The sequence below is a fragment of the Gopherus evgoodei genome, chromosome 8 (assembly GCF_007399415.2).
Source record: "Gopherus evgoodei ecotype Sinaloan lineage chromosome 8, rGopEvg1_v1.p, whole genome shotgun sequence".
Classification (NCBI taxonomy): Eukaryota; Metazoa; Chordata; order Testudines; family Testudinidae; genus Gopherus; species Gopherus evgoodei.
In genome coordinates, this window is record NC_044329.1 from 2236494 (window position 1) to 2256316 (window position 19823).

At 44.1% G+C, this 19823-nt stretch overlaps 1 protein-coding gene across 3 annotated transcripts in view; it reads left to right on the plus strand.

Annotated features, from left to right (window-relative positions):
* The first annotated feature begins 6415 nt into the window (after positions 1-6415).
* RNF145 (ring finger protein 145) overlaps positions 6416-19823 on the plus strand; it is a 60314-nt gene continuing 46906 nt past the window's right edge. The window contains exons 1-2 of one of the 3 annotated variants that reach the window (XM_030571974.1): positions 6442-6523; positions 8503-8562. The gene's annotated coding sequence lies outside the window, so the exon portion shown is untranslated. Of the gene's footprint in view, positions 6524-7697; positions 8087-8502; positions 8563-19823 lie in introns of those variants that run through there. The other 2 variants (XM_030571973.1, XM_030571976.1) reach the window with 2 other exon arrangements.

Below are 19823 nucleotides of genomic sequence, written 5' to 3' on the forward strand. Positions count from 1 at the left end.
AACTGCAACTGATGTCAATGGAAGCTGTGCTTTGAACACACAAAATGCTATATATAATGCTAAATAGGTGCTTAACTTCCATTGGGAGTTAAGCACCTAAATATCTTTGAGGATCTGGATCTAGGTGACTCAGATTGGGAACCCAGAGTTAGTGGATACTTTTGACCTTACTCTCTCTGTGCCTCAGCTCCCCATCTATAAAATAGCACCACCTCACCTTACAGGGGAGTTGTGAAGATAATTAATATGAAGCACTTAGATACTATAGTGATGAGCACCATAGAAAAGACCATGAGGAAATTCATAATTCTGTGTACAAAGCCAAGTTTGAATAGTGTGCAGTAAATAAGTCGGTGCAACACACTGCACAATGAGGATAAAAAAAAATACTGATAGCTGCTGCTCATTGAGTGAGCACTGGATCCTGTGCTCTGATGAGGCAGGGACCCTGTGGAAAAAATAGTATGTGATCATGTAATTAAAGACTGTCATAATGCATGAGCACAAGCGAGTCAGAGTAAAATCTGACATTTCCTAACTTTTCAGTACTTGACTTTGCAACTTTAATAATGTTCTTTTGACATATTTTGTGTGTGTAATCATTACACTTCATTATGTCACTGTGCCTAATACTTACAAAGGTGAACTTTTATGTGTGTGTGTGTGTGTAAGTAAATCAACATAAATGTTTCTTGCAGTAATTGCATGGAAAACACAAATACAAAGTCTCCAGTCGTTTTCCATCTTGAACATACATTGCATTTTCTTCCATGCCAGTGTTTCTGCGGTTCTTGAAACTCCCTCAAAGAGACTTTCTTTGTGTCTGATTTGAGATGTTGGCACTTGTCCAGCCACTGTCACCATCTTCCACATTATCTCTGAGCTATGAGAAGGTCTTTTGGAAGTTTTAATGAGATGCCTCTGTGCAGGCTTTTCTTCAGACCTCAACAGAGCTTTTGTTTCTGAGATGTGGCAGCTCTTTTTCTGCTGATTGCTAAAAGTTTGGAATCCAAATTGTTTGCCTGTGTTACTAACAAGATGTAAATGATAATTGAATTCAAAATTCATAGCTACAATAATGGAGAATTATAAAAGGCCTTTGAAATCACTGACAAGTAAAGCAGAATGATTAAAAAAAATGACAGTGGAGCAATGGCAAAGCCATGTACCTGATCTACTCATTAGAAACTTGTGCCTTTTTGAACTAAAACCTTTTTTAGAATGAAAAACATGAGAGATGATGGATGAAACAAAAACTGGATTCTTATCATTTGTTTGCACACTGAAAGGAAAACTCATAGATTGTTATAATACCCTGATTACATAAATACCTACCAAATAAGAATAGAAACATATCGAAAAAGGAATTCTCAAAACATTTCCTAGAAATGACTGTCGCATTATCTGTATTTGTGAGTGATGTGATGGTTCTTTCTGTGTAAGATGCCATTTTCATGCTTCCCAGCAGGAGTACCACTGATTATATGGAGTAGGGCCTGGTCTACACTACGCGTTTAAACTGATTTTAGCAGCGTTAAACTGATTTAATGCTGCACCCATCCACACAACAAGGCCCTTTATATCGATATAAAGGGCTCTTTAAACCGGTTTCTGTACTCCTCCCCGACGAGAGGAGTAGCGCTGAAATTGGTATTACCATATCGGATTAGGGTTAGTGTGGCTGCAAATTGACGGTATTGGCTTCCGGGCAATATCCCACAGTGCATCATTGTGACCACTCTGGACAGCAATCTGAACTCAGATGCAGTGACCAGGTAGACAGGAAAAGCCCTGCGAAATTTTGAATTTCATTTCCTGTTTGCTCAGCGTGGAGCTCTGATCAGCACGGGTGGCGATGCAGTCCCAAATCCAAAAAGAGCTCCAGCATGGACCGTATGGGAGATACTGGATCTGACCGCCGTATGGGGAGACAAATCTGTTCTATCAGAGCTCCGTTCCAGAAATGAAATGACAAAGCATTTGAAAAAAAATCTCCAGGCTATGATACAGAGTCCACAGCACAGTGCTGCGTAACAAGCATAACAGAAAGCCAAAGAATCAAACGGACGCTCATGGAGGCAGGGAGAGGGTACTGAGGACTCCAGCTATCCCACAGTCCCCGCAGTCTCCGAAAAGCATTTGCATTCTTGGCTGAGCTCCCAGTGCCTGTAGGGTCAAACACATTGTCCGGGTGGTTCAGGGTATATCTCGTCAATTTACTCCCCCTCTTCCCCCATGAAAGAAAAGGGAAAAAAATCGTTTGTTGACTTTTTTCAATGTCAGCTTATGTCTACTGCATGCTGCTGGTAGACACAGTGCTGGGGCAATGAACAGCAGCATCCTCTCTCCTTCCTTCCCCGGTGGCAGATGGTACAGTGCAGTAGGACTGGTAACCGTCCTTGTCATCAGCTCGTGAGTGTTCCTGGCTGGCCTCAGGTGAGGTTGGCGGGGGGCGCCTGGGTAAAAATGGGAATGACTCCCGGTCATTCCCGGCAGATGGTACAGAACGGCTGGTAACCATCTTCATCATAGCAACTGGGAGCTGAGCTCCATCAGCCCCCTCCCTTTCATGTGTAAAAAAAGATTCTGTACTGCCTGGACTATCATAGCAGCAGGATGCTGGGCTCCTTTCCACCCCCACCGTTTAGTGTCCTGCCTGGGCTATCATAGCAGCTGGAGGCTGCCTCCCCCTCATTTTATCTCACTAACAAGTCAGTGTTTCTTATTCCTGCATTCTTTACTACTACATCACACAAATGGGGGGACACTGCAATGGTAGCCCAGGAGGTTGGGGGAGCAGGGAAGCAAGGGGTGGGGTTGTTGCAGGGGCCCCCCCATAGAATGGCATGTGGCTTATCATTTCTGCGGGATCTGACACAGAGTGGCTGTGCTTTCTGGTTCTCTAGTACACTGGTTTTCTAGTACACTTGCCCCATATTCTAGGCAGGACTGACTCTAGTTTTAGATACCATAAAGGAGGGATTGACGCGGGGAGTCATTCCCATTTTTGTCTTTGCGCCCCCGGCCGACCTCAGCCAGGGGCACCCATGACAGCAGCAGATGGTACAGAATGACTGATAACCGTCATCACGTCGCCAATTTACAATGGCATAGCAGACAGTACAGAACAACACGTAACCATCTCTGCTATCTTGCAAAGGCAAATGAATGCTGCTGTGTAGCGCTGCAGTACCACGCCTGTTAGCAGCATCCAGTAGACATACGGTGATAGTAAAAAAAAAAAAAAAAGCTGAATGGGCTCCATGATTGCCGTGCTATGGCGTATGCCAGGGCAATCCAGAGAAATAGGGCGCGAAATGATTGTCTGCCGTTGCTTTCACGGAGGAAGGAATGAGTGACGACATTTACCCAGAATCACTCGCGACACTGTTTTTGCACTGTCATGCATTGGGGTCTCAACCCAGAATTCCAATGGGCAGAGGAGACTGCGGGAACTATGGGATAGCTACGGGATAGCTACCCACAGTGCAACGCTCCAGAAATCAACGCTAGCCTCGAACCATGGACGCACACCACCGAATTAATGTGCTTAGTATGGCCACGTGCACTTGACTTTGTACAATCTGTTTTACAAAACCGGTTTATGTAAAATCCGAATAATCCCGTAGTGTGGACATACCCTTAGACTTACAGGCTCTGATACTGCACCATTAAAGCCAATGGGAGCTTTGCCATTGAGTTCAATGAATGTAGTCTGAATCCCACAGAAACAGAAGTTACTTGTATGTAGAGAAAGAAGATAAGGGAATTTTCAAATGGTGGTCTTTGAGTGTTTTGAAGGAGGTTTGGGGCACTCAGACAAGGTTAATTTTCAAAGAATGGACAGAGCTTATTTGAATATCTGTTCTCAGTAATGCTGGATGGCTTCAGGGCTAACCCTACACCTCTGTAGAATCTGTGCCTCTGTCGGAAGTCCTCCAGTCCTCATGTAAGTTAGACATGGGAGGAAAACACTTATCCCCTGGACATAACAGGATTTTCGCCTTCTGAATACTTTGTGCTTTTGTGTTGCTTAATTTGAAATGATTCAAACAATGGAGCGTTACAATTAATAAATCATAAGGACAAATTCATTACTCGGATTTGGCTGTAACTCTTGCTTTACCACACACAACACACATTTTGGCCCCAGTTCTGCAGTCCTTACTCAATGAGTATTCCTATGGGACTGTTTATATTAGTAAGGGCTGTGGGACTGGGTCTTTAAACAATACTTCCTGCCATTCAGGGCTGTGGTATGAGAGAACTGACTGTGACACAAAATATTCTCTCCAGCTGAAAAAGATGACAAAGGATCACAACAAAAGAGCAATGATCTCTTAGCAAGTCCTGCAGCAAAGGAAGCTATTGAAATTAAAGTACACTATTGAAAAAGATTTAGTAAGTTTTTGCAGTGTTGTAGCCATGTTGGTCCCAGGATATGAGAGAGACAGAGTAGGTGAGGTAAGCTCGAAACTTGTTCAGTTGGTCCCATAAAAGATACTACATCACCTACCCATCTCTTATAGTAAGTTTTAACATTTTTAATTGCTAAATCATTGTGTGCTTTACAACAGGGTTCCATTGAATTTCATTTTAAAACCTATTATAAATGTACAGTTGTCTATAGAAAAATCCATCCAGAAGATATACCCCTGAATTTTACCAGATGTTGAGGGCTGTGTTTCTGAGTTACAGCATAACCATAAATCTTTCAGATCCTAAACAGGCAGAACTGAGACTTGCCCAGGGGTCATTAGCATTTTAAAAAAATCTTTCATCATAATTTAAACCAAGCCTCTGAGTTCAGTGACATTTTTGAAGAAGAGGAATGGTAACAAACTTGTTTTAGGGCTTAAGTTACATAGCTGTCAACCTTTCAAATAGATACTAGACAGATCTGACAAGTTTCTTACTGTAGTTGGAGGGAGACTCCCTTATTTGGAATTGATCACAAAGCATTTTTCAATCTTTCCTTCTTGCAGTGAAGGATTTTGCATTGTCTTCTGGATGAGACATGAAACAGATGTGTGCTCTCTTATAGTTAATGAAGAGCTTGTAGCACTTTTTAAAAAGATGTGTTAGACTTTCCTGTGAGGGGAGCTAGAGAAAAAAAACAAAACCATATAATCATCCCTAATTCCCCCTGTAATTTCCCTCAACTGCAATATTTTTCACTTCCTGTCCTAAATCGTGGCTGTTTGCTGCTAAACAGCAGCTGTGATCCAGCCTAGGGGTGGCTGCATTTCAGTGTTTGGTAACGTGATGGCTACACAGCCCTGATCTACCTCTCCAGAGTGCTGCAATGCTCCCTCCGTTACTATTTGCCAAGTGCGGGGCGGTCCGCAAGCAGGTGAAGCGTTGGGATAACACACACACCCCCAACACATAGAGACACAGGGTCTAGGGCAGGCCTGCACAACATACGAGGCTCACTGTGTGGCCTGCGGCCGGGATTCATAGGGATCTGGGCTGCTGGCAGCGGCGGGGAGCCCATAGCCCTTTAAATTCCAGCCGCGGCTCCAGTGGATGGGCTGGGGCTGGGATTTAAAGGGCTCGGGCTCCCCTCAGCAGCAGGAGCTCTGGGCCCTTTAAATCCCTGCCCCAGCCTCGCAAAGCTCTGGGTTCCCCCCGCCACCTGAGTCCCAGGCCCTTTAATTTGACCCTGAGGGCTCCCAGCCACCTCTTCGGCTGGGATCCCCTGGCTGATTTAAAATCAAGTATCACCTCCCCACCCCCAGCCTTCCTTTTTGGCCTACAGCTGTTTTGGGGGGCAGCGCTGTGGAAGGAGGGTTTGTTTCTGCAGGGCTGGGCCGGGGTGTTTCTGCCTGGTGGGGGAGAGGTTCCGAAGGGCTGGGGGGTTTTGGCCCTCAGCTGTTTTCTTTGGAGTAATGTGGCCCTCGCCGCTTTACGAGCTGTGCAGGCCTGGTCTAGGGTGACCAAACACCAAGTGTGAAAAATCGGGAGGGGGTGGGAGGTAATAGGAGCCTATATAGGAAAAAGACCCAAAAACCGGGATTGTCCCTACAAAACCAGGACACTTGGCCCCCGACAGGGTCTCGCTCTAGCCAGCGCCGGGAGCAGCGGCTCTGTGACCACAGCACCCCGGGAAGGGGAGAAAGGAAGAGGGGGGCTGGCGAGGGCGGCAGTTCGCAGCCCCGGGGACAAGTGCAGCGGGGAGGGGGCTCGTGCGCCGCCGTACGGGGGGGGGGAGGCTTGAGGCGCTGCACCGCCCGCCCCCCCCGGAAGGTTCCCGGGCTCAGCGGCAACGCGGCTGCTGGGGGTGGGGCCGGAGCGGTACTTTGGGGGGGGGCGCATGCGCTGCCCGCTGGCGGGGCGGGGCCTGGAGCCGGGGCCGGGGCCGGGCGCAGCGGGGCCTGGCAGTCGCGCGGTCTGTCTGGGCGCCCGGAGCCGGGCGGGGAGGATGGTGCCGCCGCCCCCGCTGAGCGAGCGCAGGCCGGGCGCCGAGCCGCGGCTCTGACCGCCACCCGCCACCGGGGAGGAGGAAACCTCGTCGGACCCGGTAACTGGCCGCCCCCGAGCCCCTCCCCAAATTCCCTCCGAGGGGCCTCCTGAGCCCGAGCCCCCTCCCCAAATTCCCCCCGAGGGGCCCCTCCCCCAGCTCCCTGCGAGGGGCCCCCTGAGCCCGAGCCCCCTCCCCAAATTCCCCCCCGAGGGGCCCCCTGAGCCCGAGCCCCTCCCCAAATTCCCCCCGGGGGGCCCCTCCCCTAGCTCCCTGCGAGGGGCCCCCTGAGCCCCCTCCCCAAATTCCCCCCGAGGGACCCCTCCCCCAGCTCCCTGCGAGGGGCCCCCTGAGCCCGAGCCCCCTCCCCAAATTCCCCCCCGAGGGGCCCCCTGAGCCCGAGCCCCCTCCCCAAATTCCCCCCGGGGGGGCCCTCCCCCAGCTCCCTGCGAGGGGCCCCCTGAGCCCGAGCCCCCTCCCCAAATTCCCCCCGAGGGGCCCCTCCCCCAGCTCCCTGCGAGGGGCCCCCTGAGGCCGAACCCCCGCCCCCTCCCCATATCCCTCCGAGGAGCCCCCTTGAAGCCCCCAGTCGCTCCACAAATATCCCCGATTCTCCCCAAACCAGCTCCTTAGCCCCCCTACATTCCCCCGAGGGCCCCTCTGCACCCCCAGCGAGCCCCCTCCCCGAATCCCCCACGAGGGCTCCCCCCGCTTCTCCACATTCCCTTCTGAGGCCCTCCCTGAACGTCTGTCCCGATTCCCGTGCCCCCGAACCCCTCATTCGCCCCACAAATTTCTCCATCCCCCCGGCCCGACTCCCTAAGGGCCCCCAGAACCTCTGCCCCCTCCCAAATTCCCCGGAGGGCCCCCGTAACCCCCAACCAGCCTTCTCTCCAAATCCCCCATGGGGGCCCCCTGCACCCCCGCCCGAGGGCCCCGATTCTTCCACTCTCCACAAATACCTCCCGAGGGGGCCCCGATCCCCCCAAACCAGTTCCCCTCCGCCCCCCAATCCGCCTCCGCACATACCCCCCTTTGGGGGGGCTGAATCCTCCGCGCCCCCCTTTCCCCTCCCCAAATACCCCTACTCCACCCCAGTCCTCCTCCTCCGCTGGGCCTCTGAATCCTGCTCGCCCGTCCCGGGCTGCGGGGAAGGACAGCGGGGGAATTCCCCGGCCTCTGCTCCCTGCCGGCGGCTCCTGGTTTGCAGCGCTCCGTGCGGGGGGTTACTGGAGTTCAGCCGGCCCGAGGAAAGGGTGCGAGGGGCTTTGCAGCAGCATCAAAGATTCATGGGACATCTTGCATTGCAGTCAGGGGCAGTCTGGTTAGAAAGGCACTGGGACTGGGAGGCGGAATTTGGTTTACAAACAGAGTTGAACAGTTGGTACAGAGCTTGACTCAAACCCAGAGGATGAGCTGGTGCTGCAGTCCTGACCAAGGGTTATGGCTCAGTGGTAGAGGCTGCAGTGCTCTGGTTCCCTGGTGTCTTTATTTACATTCTGGTCTTGCAGCCCTCAAAGAAGGAGACAGGACTGTAAATATCACTAACGCTTTTTTGAGGGCAGACACTGCAAGTTTTTAAGTGTGAGAAACAGCCCCTACAGCAGACTTTGTGAAATTCAGGTAAGGAAGTGAGAAGGGGAGAGGCCTAGTTATTTTAAAAGCATGTGGTAATGCTTATGTAAGAGACCTTCTCTTTCTCAGTCTGGTTAACTTTCTCTGCTTTTATTGCTAATGTTAGTTTAGCTGTTTCTTCAAGATCTTCCTTCTCCCTTTACAGTAAGGCTTGTGACATGGTTTTGTATCTTGAATTTTAGTGTACGATGGAGCATGGTCCCATGTGTTGTATGTGCCTTTGACATATGGACTGTTATCAGAATGATGCCTCTTTCAGATATAACAAAACTTTGTAAGGGGGGGGAGAAGAGTGTGTGAGAATAAGATGCTTGGGGGTTGGGGGAAGGTTTTTAAAGTTTAAAAAACAACAAACAAAAACCAAAATTGGTTCTGCCTACAAAAAGGAACTGTTTTGATTACAGTAATATGTGCAGTTGATTGTCAGTTAACTGGAAGACTTCAGGAAGACCTTTGACACAACTGTAAGTGGTTTGTTTGCATGTGATATTTTAATTGAAAATATTTTTAACTTTTTTAGTTAGGCTTTTAAACACAAACATATTTGGTGCTTCTGTGCTCCCTTCAGTGTGTGTGTGAACTCTCTCTTCTGTAGTTTTAATACAAAAATCTTATCTACCAGTTCATCTTCTCAACTACTATGCTTAGATTTTTTTTTTTAAGGTAAGTGGGTGTTAGACTGCAGTACATTTTTTTTTCCATGTAACGTAACCAGGTTTCAAACTGAAAAAACAGGAAACCATTCTGATCTTTGTTTGGTCGTTGAGGGTAGTTTAGTAGAAACAAAGCTTTCATTAGAAATTCATTTTTTTTTCTCTTCTGTAAGACATTGCAGATATTAAATCATCACAATCCATTATTTTGGCTGTCCACGCCAACTATTTTAAATAATCAGCTGTCTGTGAAGGAGAGAAACTGCAGCTCTGCCGTGGTTTTAGTCAGCCTACTACTATATACTGCAACATGCCAGGATTAACATTTTCCTGTACGGAAGACATGCAGGAAGCTTTGTTTATTAATCCCTAAATTCATTAATATTGTTGCATGATGTAATGAGGCAGTGGTTGTCTTTGAGAGAGATTTAATGTAGCAGGATTGTGACCATTTTACAATACATAAAAATGGATATTCTTCCTGGGTCTAAAATATAGTGGGCCGATGTTTATCTTGTTTACACCAGTTTCATGCTGTTGTAACTTCAATGGATTTACTACTTATTCTCTCAGATTGTGTTTGAGCAGACACCAGGGACTCTCCTCTTTGTTGAAGCTGATGGAAATAGATTATTGCCTCAGTTCTTCAGCAGCTTAAGTCTGGGACAAATTTTAAGAAAAAATGCACATATACCAATCCATTTACTGTTTTATTGGCTTTGTCTTTTTGAAATTGTTCGCCTTATGCTCGGTACTGGGTTCTTTTATTTAAAAAAAAAAAAAATCTCCATGCTGTCTACTAAACTGGAGGCTGAAGACTCATATTGGTTCCCTTTTATGGAGACTGTGGGTAATTTCTATTTCAATCCACTAGAACACAGTTTTATATTTAATTTTAAATAATGGACTTCATGTGCATTGTGCTTTTTTGGATCCAAGTACTACATAGAATGTCATTTTAACCATAAGTGCATATACCTTTTTAACATGTGTGTTTGATGTGGTTATAAAAATTAAGCTAATGGGAATTATATGTTCTAGATGCACTGAAAATACTCTACACATGCCATAGCTGCAGTCATTAAACACTGCGACATATCAGTATCCCTGGCATTTAGTTTTGTAAGATTACTTTTGCTTTAGGTAAGTGATCTGCCTAAGTCACTCGCTTAGAAATTTTTTTTTTTTTTAAAGTTTTGTCTTAGGCCCTGATTCTGCAGAGTCTTGCCTGCTTAACTTTACATATATCCCCCTGAAGTAAACAGCTACTTGCCTTTTGTGAAATTATGTATGCATATAATTTTTTGCAGGATAGCGTTCTTAGATTGTGGTATTATTGAACTCTGTAGGTTTTTCACCTTGAGAGATGTTTTTCAGCCATCTGAAACATCCTGCAGTACATGATCCCAGTATTTTCTTGTGAAAGTTTTGATGTGTTCACATCTTGAGTTTCCATGTCTTTTAAATATTTTTTTTCCTAATGGCAGTAGTCATTCATTCTTCTTTATCACGTAAATCTAGTTGTAGGGAAAAATTCAAGACTGTTAGACAATCCTGGAGACTGAAGCTCTTTATTCATAGAACAGGTATTTCATAGGTACAAGCAGTGGAAGCTTCCTAAATGCCCAGTGTGCTTCATTGTTGACCTAGAGCAGTGTCTCCCAAACTTGGGATGCCGCTTGCTTAGGGAAAGCCCCTGGCAGGCCGGGCCCATTTGTTTACCTGCCTCTTCCACAGGTTCGGCTGATTGCAGCTTCCACTGGCCGCGGTTCGCTGCTCCAGGCCAATGGGAGCTGCTGGAAGCAGCGACAAGTACATCCCTTGGCCCGTGCCGGTTCCAGCATCTCCCATTGGTCTGGAGCAACGAACCGCGGCCAGTGGGAGCTGTGATGGGCTGAACCTGCGGACATGGCAGGTAAACAAATGGTCCCGGCCCACCAGGGGCTTTCCCTAAACAAGTGGTGTCCCAAGTGTGGGAAACACTGAGCTAGAGGATTCCTCTCTAAAGCCCTGTCCACGCTACATCTTCTAACTGATTGTGTAACCAATGACTGACATGGCTAAGGGGGTAGGGATAGCTCAGCAGTTTGAGCATTGGCCTGCTAAACCCAGGGTTGTGAGTTCAATCCTTGAGGGGGCCACTTAGGGATCTGGGGCAAAATCAGTACTTGGTCCTACTAGCAAAGGCAGAGGGCTGGACTCAATGACCTTTCAGGGTCCCTTCCAGTTCTATGAGATAGGTATATCTCCATATATTTATTTATTTAAATGTAGCTTGTGTCCACATACAAGTACCTAAAACTAAGAATGGTCAGTACCATCCTCTCACGTAGTTGTGGTTCCTGTAACAAGTTCAGCACACTGTTTCTTTGCAGGGTATTCAGGATACCCTCACTGAACGCTTACCCAGTTTGGCTGGTCCTCCTTCCTCCTAGCTTTTGGAGACAAGACATCCAGTATTGCATTATCTCATATGCTGCTGTCCTTGTTCTGCAAGCATGTGCACTCTTGTCCCCTGCAGAAGCACTATAGGATAGTTGCCCAGATTTTCCTAGAATACACTGATACAAACTGATTGGCTAAGGTGACCAACCCTCTGGCTGGTTAGAAGATGTAGAGTTGGACAGAATCTAAAAGGTGTTTCAGTCTCCATGTCAATTCACTCTATGAACATTTCAGCAGAAATGCCAAATAGAGATGCAGTTTGTTATGGTATTGTTAAAGATGTGCTCTCCTGTCTTCAGAGAACTGGACTGAAACCACCAGCTAATTTCACACAGTTCACAAAACCGGCAGCCCACTCTTACCTTATCTGGATGTGAACTGATAATACACCTCTACCTCGATATAACGCTGTCCTTGGGAGCCAAAAAATCTTACCGTGTTATAGGTGAAACTGTGTTTATATTGAACTTGCTTTGATTCACTGGAGTGCACAGCCCTCCCCCCCCCGGAGCACTGCTTTACCGCGTTATATCCAAATTTGTGTTATATCGGGTGGCGTTGTATCAAGGTAGCGGTGTATATAAATGAAAGGTTCTGTATTTCTTTCATTTCCTGGCTGATCGAGTTGTGTGTTGATTTGTTTACCCCCTTTTTCAACAAACTTTAGCCAGAGTTCAGTCTTCTTGGGTGTAAAGAATAGACGAGGCGTATTGTATTTACAGTCTGCCTTTAAAGAATACAGCTGTTGTGAAACAGTTAGGTGCTTTGGTTGGCACTGTAGGAATACAGAGGATGACATTCTTTGCCCCTTCTTATTTATAACCTAAATCAAATACAGACAAGCATTACAGGCCAGACTGGACCCTGCAAACTTACACACATCTGAGGCACCATAAGTAGTCCTGTTTACTTCAATGGGACTAAGTAAGGTGCTTAAAGTTAGGCAAATGTATATGTTTTGTCAGGATTGGTGCCTAAGTAGATGGGAGGTATCAAAGACATATGTTGCACTCTTACTGTGTGTGAGTGTGTGTGCGCGCATGCATAACAGTACATGGTGGGTTACTGATAGGGGAGTGGAAGAAATTGACTAAAATCTTAAAAATTTTACAGTTATAGACAGTAAATTCTAATCTCCCTGCATGTGGAATTTTCCCATATGCCTCCAAGAGTTAATGGAAGTTAGGAGTGTAAAACCTCTACATTTCAAGATCATAGTAAACATCTCTCTAGGCACTTGGCTCACCACTCTTCTGATTATGCTAATAAGATAAACCCACATTTACTCACACCCTTCCCAAAGCTCATTCCATAATATGAAGGGATGATCCACTCTTTTGAGACCCTTTGGCAGAAAAGCATGTATATTGAGTGCCTGTGTGTAGCTTGAATTAAATAATTAAGCACAATGGCCTCAATTCACATTTGTCTTTAATTTAACAATTCACTTGCTTTTTAGAGGAAAATAAAGGCAAAACATTAGGGTCCAATAACGCACTCAGAATTAAACACCACTGTTCACTTGATCTTGTCAGCGCGCTAACAATTCGTTTTATTGCACCATATAGGAAAAAAATAGTCTGTATGCTCAGTAACTTCTTGTTCAAATAGCAAAAATGTTATGTCTGCTTGCTGTACTGCCTCCTTGTAAAACTCTTAGAATTTAGTGTTCAAATTCAATCTTGATATGATTTGAAATTGCTGAGCTCCTATAGTAAACCATGAAAACTGGGTCTTAGTGGAAGTACCCACAAGTCCCTCATTATAGTGTTACAATGCATAATATTTTCCATTTGCTGCTTTAGTATAGTTATTTGCAAGTCTGCACCATAGCCAGCCTCTCTTTGCACTGTTCACTTAAAAATTACATGTAATTCATACATTTTGTACTTCCCTTGCTACCCTCTGCCACTGAGCTGGGGCAGGAAGAAAAGAATTTAATGAAAACTCTGGAAACAGAACTGTTCTGCTGGATCATCAGTCCCCAACCCAAAATACTGGACTTCTCTGTGGACTTATATCAGCATTGGATTTTTTTCTGTGTATTTGACACATAACATTGTCCCTCCATTCTGTCTTGTTCTTGTATATTTCAACACTATGCCAGTTTACAAGAATCCAACTCTCAGAAGAACTCAGAATTGTTTTATATTTCAAATCTCCTGCTCCAAAGAACAGAGCAGACATGCATCTCAATGTTCCTTTGTTATGTGCACACACTCAGAGCACAGCTGGTGGGCCTAATTTTAGGCTTACCAGCCTTGACATTGAATCTTTTAATAGTTCTTAGTCAAAATGGTCTCTGATGCAGCTAGGTGTTCTGTTTTAAATAAATGTTTAACCAAGTTTAGTTTATTCAAAAAAATCAAAGCTTTGCATAACAATATTCTTAAAAAATGTTTTTTCCCCAGTGTAAGTGAAGCCTATGGACCAAATTCTGCTCTTACATCCATAAATCCAAAATCAGTAGGGTTTCACAGGTATTGGAGCAGAATTTGGACCTACCTCCCTTTTCAGATTTCTCCAAGCTTCTCAAGACATGAGCTTGTGAGGTGCTGAGTGCCTTTTCTGCCCATAGTAGCCAGTGGGGTACTGGAGCGCAGACTTGTTGCAGAATGGGGCCCTTAGTGAAGGGTTTTCAAAAACACTAGGAGCTGGACTAATTGCTCTCACTGAAGTAAGTGGTATTTTTTTACCATTGTCTTCAGTGGGTGCAGTTAAGCCAGCAGTGAGTTTTGAAACTATTCACCTTTAGTGTATTTCTGTAACCACTCACTAAGCATTGTATTTAGGGCTTGTCTACATGAAGAAATGGTACCGGGTTAGCTTAAATGTGCTTAATTAAACCGGTGTAAATTTTGGGTATGTGGACTCGTATATTGGTTTAAAACTGGTTATATTGATTTAGGTCGTGCCTGTAAATTTATTGATGCAAGCTAATGTAAGTCAGATTTAAACCTATGTGTACATGCACGCAGATTGCAGCTTTGTGTATAGACAGAGCCTTCGAAATAAACCTCCTGTTCAAGGGAAAGTTTTGTGAGCTTTTTGTAAGTTTTCAATCAAAAGTTTGCTGGTATTCTTTTCAGCAGCATTTTATCTATTCTGAAATTGGCATGACCTGCACTTGTAATAAATGCGCTGACCATGTTTTTCAAGTTAGGCTCTTAAGTCAACTTTTGGCCCCTTAGGGTATGTCTACACTACAGCAGAGAGGGAACCTCCCAGCCCAAGTAGACACTCAGGCTAAAAACACCTGGATGTTCCAGCTAGACACTCAAGCTCCAACCTAGGATGTAGGGTGGGTTTGAGGTCACATGACTAGCTGGATCCTCCAATGCCACAACACAGCTATTTTTAACATGCTCACTCCCAACTGAAGGGTAGACGTACCCTTAAATGAGTGGCCTGGTTTTTCAGAAGAGGTGAGCATCCAGATGCTCATATTGACTTTTTTTCCTAAGCATATACAGGTTTAATGGTTTTTGCCCAATCAAAATAATGTATTTTAAGGTCTTTTTACCACATATCAAGAGCTTAGAATAATCAACTTTGCTCACATGTAGCATATCATATTGAAACTTGGCAGCAGTTGCATTTTAGGCCTTAACGCTTGCAGATTTCTAGTGGACATAATTTAAAAGGGTGTCTCATGAATATTGGATGTTTTGTTATTTGCAGTCTTGTCTCTTTCACCAACAGAAGCTGGTCTAATCAAATATATTACCTCACCCACTTTGTGTGTCTTGTTATGCAGTGATAAGATTTGCTACGATTTTCCAGTGTAGCCACTTTCTGTAATATATTGCCTATCAGTTGCACCATGTTATGGTTGTCAAACTTGTTTTTAAAACAAGGTTTAGAAATTTTAAACTGTACTCTTAGACAAGACACACATACAGTAGAACCTCAGAGTTACAAACAGCTCTGGAATGAGGTTGTTCGTAACTCTGAATAAAATGTTACGGTTCTTTCAAAAGTTTACAACTGAACATTGACTTAATAGAGCTTTGAAACTGCTATGCAGAAGACAAATGCTACTTTCCCTTTATATTTTTAGCAGTTTACATTTAACACAGTACTATGCTGTATCTTTTTTTTTCTTTTCTTTCCTCTCTGCACTGCTGCTTGGTTGCATACTTCCAGTTCCAAATTAGAGGCATGGTTGATTAGTCAGTTTGTAACTCTGGTGTTTGTAACTCTGACGTTCTACTGTATAGTTCCCTTTTCTTAAGCTCCCAAGTATAGGTTTGTGAATTTGGAAGGGAAAAGCAAGCTTGCCCAATTGTCCCAATTAACTTAGTTATTCATGGCCCCGTTTAGCACTCTGTGTTTGGGAAAGCAGGTAAGTTCTGCTTGAGTTTGTGGTGTGTAAGGGGTACTGAATAGGGCCCTTAAATAGAAACTTAACTTTTCTTGTTCTGCATATGTACATGTTGTGCCATACAGCTGATTGGTCAAATATGACTCTTGGATATATGAGCTTTTTAATCAAGTTCATGTGTCAGCCTAGGTGTACTTTTTTTTTCTAAACAACAAACTTGTAGATCAATATGGTTGTCAAGCTGTACCTTAAATGCTTTTAAAAAATTGCAAAATGTGTAGACCGTTTGGCCGTCCCCCCTAAGGATTGATGAATTTATGTATTTGGAAAAAACAAGACTTAAAATTCACAGTACCTTTAACTTTTTTTCACATAAGCTCTTAAACTGTGTTTATCTTGTTTTTTTCTGAGTATAGGCTTGCAATTTCAAATCAGACTAAAATTTTCTTCTGTATATTCAGCCTGCATCCAAAATTGTTTTCTTTAAAATACTCTTTTAATACATAAAGGCCTTTTTAGTTTGTACCACAGCAAAAATATATGTACCATATATACTCGTTCATTAGCCTTCTCATTTATAAGCTGACCCCTAAGATGGTTAGGTAAAAATAGCAAAAACTGTATGACCCTTTCATAAGCCGACCCTATATTTCAGGGGTTGGCAAATGTTTTGGCTCCTGGTCTGTTAGGGTAAGCCACTAGCGGGCCAGGATATTTTGTTTACCTGGAGTGTTCACAGGCACAGAGCTCTTCAGCTCCCAGTGGCCACGGTTTGCCGTTCCCAGCCAATGGGAGCTGCAGGAAGTGGCGCACTTCCCCACAGCTCCCATTGGCTGGGAATGGCAAACCGCAGCCACAGGGAACTAAGGGGCTCCATGCCTGCAGACACTCCAGGTAAACAAAATGACAGTGTATTAGATATTCAATTCAATGATTCCATAGAGTTTAAAATCACCAAATTTTGGTGTAGACCCATTTATAAGCTGACCCTCACTCTTTGATGTGTCATTTTTTTACCAAAATGTTCGGCTTATGAACAAGTATATATGGTAAATTATTTGCAGGGTGTTTTGTGCGGTCAGAGCAGTGGCTTGGACAGTGGTTTTGCGTATTCATATTTTAGGATGCTTATGATATTGTTTTGACTTTTTAAAATTCTTCTTGCATGCTATTGTGTAATGCTTCTTAGAAAGATATTGTGTGGGAATTATGGTGTATGGTTGTTACTGTGTTTTTGTAGGAGGTGGAAAGATGTGCTGTGTTTCGAGTTTACAGTTCTGTTAAAATAGTGGTAAGGGTGGGAATTGTAGGGCTTTTTCAATTTTATAAATTCAGACTGATTTTTGTATACAACACATGATTTACTGAGATCAGACTGAGAGGGCCACTTTGTAAATTTGTCAGGACTACTTGGTTTTGGCTTTTTTTTTTTTAAATCGAAGTGCTATATAAGAATAATTACACTTCTTTCTGAGAGCTGTGGAAGGTGGGCTACCATTGGTGGACAGTATTGGCCTCTGATTGCTTTAACTCTTCTAGAGTTGAAAACGCTTTGTGTCCCTAAGCATCGTACAAGTCTTAATACACCCTTCCCTCCCACCTGCAAAACTTAACATGAATTACAATTTTTTACAGTATCTTATCTTTGAGGACTTATGAGAGACTTAGGTCAGGTCTATACTATTCCTGCTGATCAATCTAAGCTACACAATTTGAGTTACATTAGTAGCATAACTCAAGTCAACGTAGCTTAGATCTACTTATTGTGGGGTCTGCAGTACATGATGTCAACAGGAGACACTCTCAAACTAACAAAAAGAACAAGAGTACTTGTGGCACCTTGGAGACTAATAAATTTATTTCAGCATGAGCTTTCGTGAGCTACAGCTCACTTCTTTGGATGCATAGAATGGACTGTAGAATGGACATAGCTGTAGCTCACGAAAGCTCATGCTGAAATAAATTTGTTAGTCTCTAAAGTGCCACAAGTACTCCTGTTCTTTTTGTGGATACAGACTAACACGGCTGCTACTCTGGAATCTCCCACTAACATTGTTTCTGCCTGTTGTTGAGGTGGAGTACAGAAATCAATGGGAGAGCACTCTCCCATCGATTTAGTGGTTCTTCACTAGACCCACTAACTCAGTGCAACTACATCTGTTCCAGCAGTGCCGATTTAGCTCTGTAGTGAAGACAAGCCCTTACAGTGGTGCATATCCCTCATGCCAGTTCTCAGCACAGAGGTTAATGTCATCCAGTATGATTGCACTGAAATGTAATTCAGTATTTTAAAACATTTTTTCAAATTTAAACTTCTGCATTTCATAGCCAACCAGTAGTGGTGAGCATCGTGAGTAAAAAATAAAACCTAATTTTGCAATGAGCAGCATCCCAAAGTAAGGTACTGTAAACCATTTTCCATCTTGCTGTGATTACAGTTTAACAATATTAGAAGAACATTAATATTTCAGCAGAATAGTCTGGTTTAGTTTAGTGCTGGGCTTCCACATTGCCTTGGTACAAATTATTTTATTATTTTTATAGCTAGTCATGGTAGTCTTAAAAATACCAATAATAATTGCACTTTTGAAATGCATTTCACAGCTTTTTCAAAGTGAAAGGCATCTTTTTGCCTTTGCAAATTATTTAGACTGTTGGACAGAGTACAGTTCTTCTGAAATATTCCTCTGATATTTGGGACATTCAGCCCTTGAGCCTGGTTTGGGACATAGATCTCCAACAGTGATAGTTTCCACTTGCTTAAACAGTTTCCCACTGCTGGGTTTGAAGTCACAGATGCTCATGTTGCATCATCTCTCCACAGGCCTTGTTCTCTCTCACACCACCTCACTTAATAAACAATGACTTCCTTATAAAATGTTCCTCAAATAGCAGTTGAGCCTGAAAACAACAGAATTGGAAAATTCTTAACACACAGATGCCTGAAAAAATTTAATAGTTTTAGCCTCCCCTTCTAGTCTGTTTCTCCCAGCACCTCTCCAGATCCACTCACCTGAAAATAGATCCAGGGTAGGAGTGAACTGAAAATGGTTATTGAGTTGCTGGTGGTCTGCATGAAATGCATTGCCTTATTGCCGTCCTACAGTGGACAAGCGTCGTCCTCATGAAAACCATTACAGTTGGCACCAGATAAAAGTCTTAGCTGAAGGCCATGGGCTGACTGTGCATGGAGACTAAACCTATTCGCTTTTTAATATGGTCTTTCCAGTTTATGACTGAGGTACATTAACAGGTTGCTGTGGAGAAACTTGCTGTCTTTTCTATAGCTAAACAAAACCTGGCACTGCTATCAATCTAGCCCAGTTTACAAACAAACCAAACCCTAATTCCAGAGTACTCCTGTAATGGGCCATTGTAGTGAATTACATTAATATAATCAGGATGGAGCTGCCTTACTGATTTTTAATCTAAAAGAAATGATGTTTGCATAAATATATTCAAACAGAGGTCAACAAATGCCACATAATAAAAGCAAGATTAGACTTTTAAAGTTATTGCAAGCCACAAGGAGGAAGCAAACCTAAAATGTCATGATTGTACAGTGCAGTGTTGTAGCCGTGTCACTCCCGGGATATTAGAGAGACAATGTGGGTGAGGCAGAATCTCTTATTTTCTCTCTCACCACCATGTGTCTCTTACAGTTATGGAGAGAAGGTGGGTGAGGTAATATCTTTTATTGGACCAACTTCTTTGGTGAAAGAGACAATCTTTTGAGCTATGCAAAGCTTTTCTTCAGGTCTGGGAGAGGTTCTCTGAATCCTGGTCCACACTGCAGCACATCTAATGAAGCACTCTTGGCAAATAAAACCAGCTCTGCAAGTGGCACATGTCTGCACTAGGAGGTAGATCGGTAACTGCTCCACTCAAGGGAGTGGATTTTCTACATCTCTGTGTAACATAGTTATACCAACATAATCTGCAATGTAGACCTGACCTGAGCCTCTGTTCACACCAGCACTTCTGTTGGTGTCGCTCAGAGGAAAGGCTTATTCACACCTCTGAGTGACGAAGTATTCCAACATAAGCTGTAATGTAGACATTGCAGTGTAGACCTGGCCTCAGGCTGACTTATGTTGGTATAACTGCGTTGCTCAGGATTGTAGAAAATCCACAGCCTTAAGCGAAGCACTTGCCCCCAGTGTAGACAGCATTGTGTCAAGGAGAGGGCTTCTTCCATCTATGTTGCTTTGCTCCTGCCTCTCAGGGGGCTTGTCTACATCAGAAAGTTGCAGCGCTGGTGAGGGAGTTACAGCGCTGCAACTTTGAAGGTGTACACATCTGC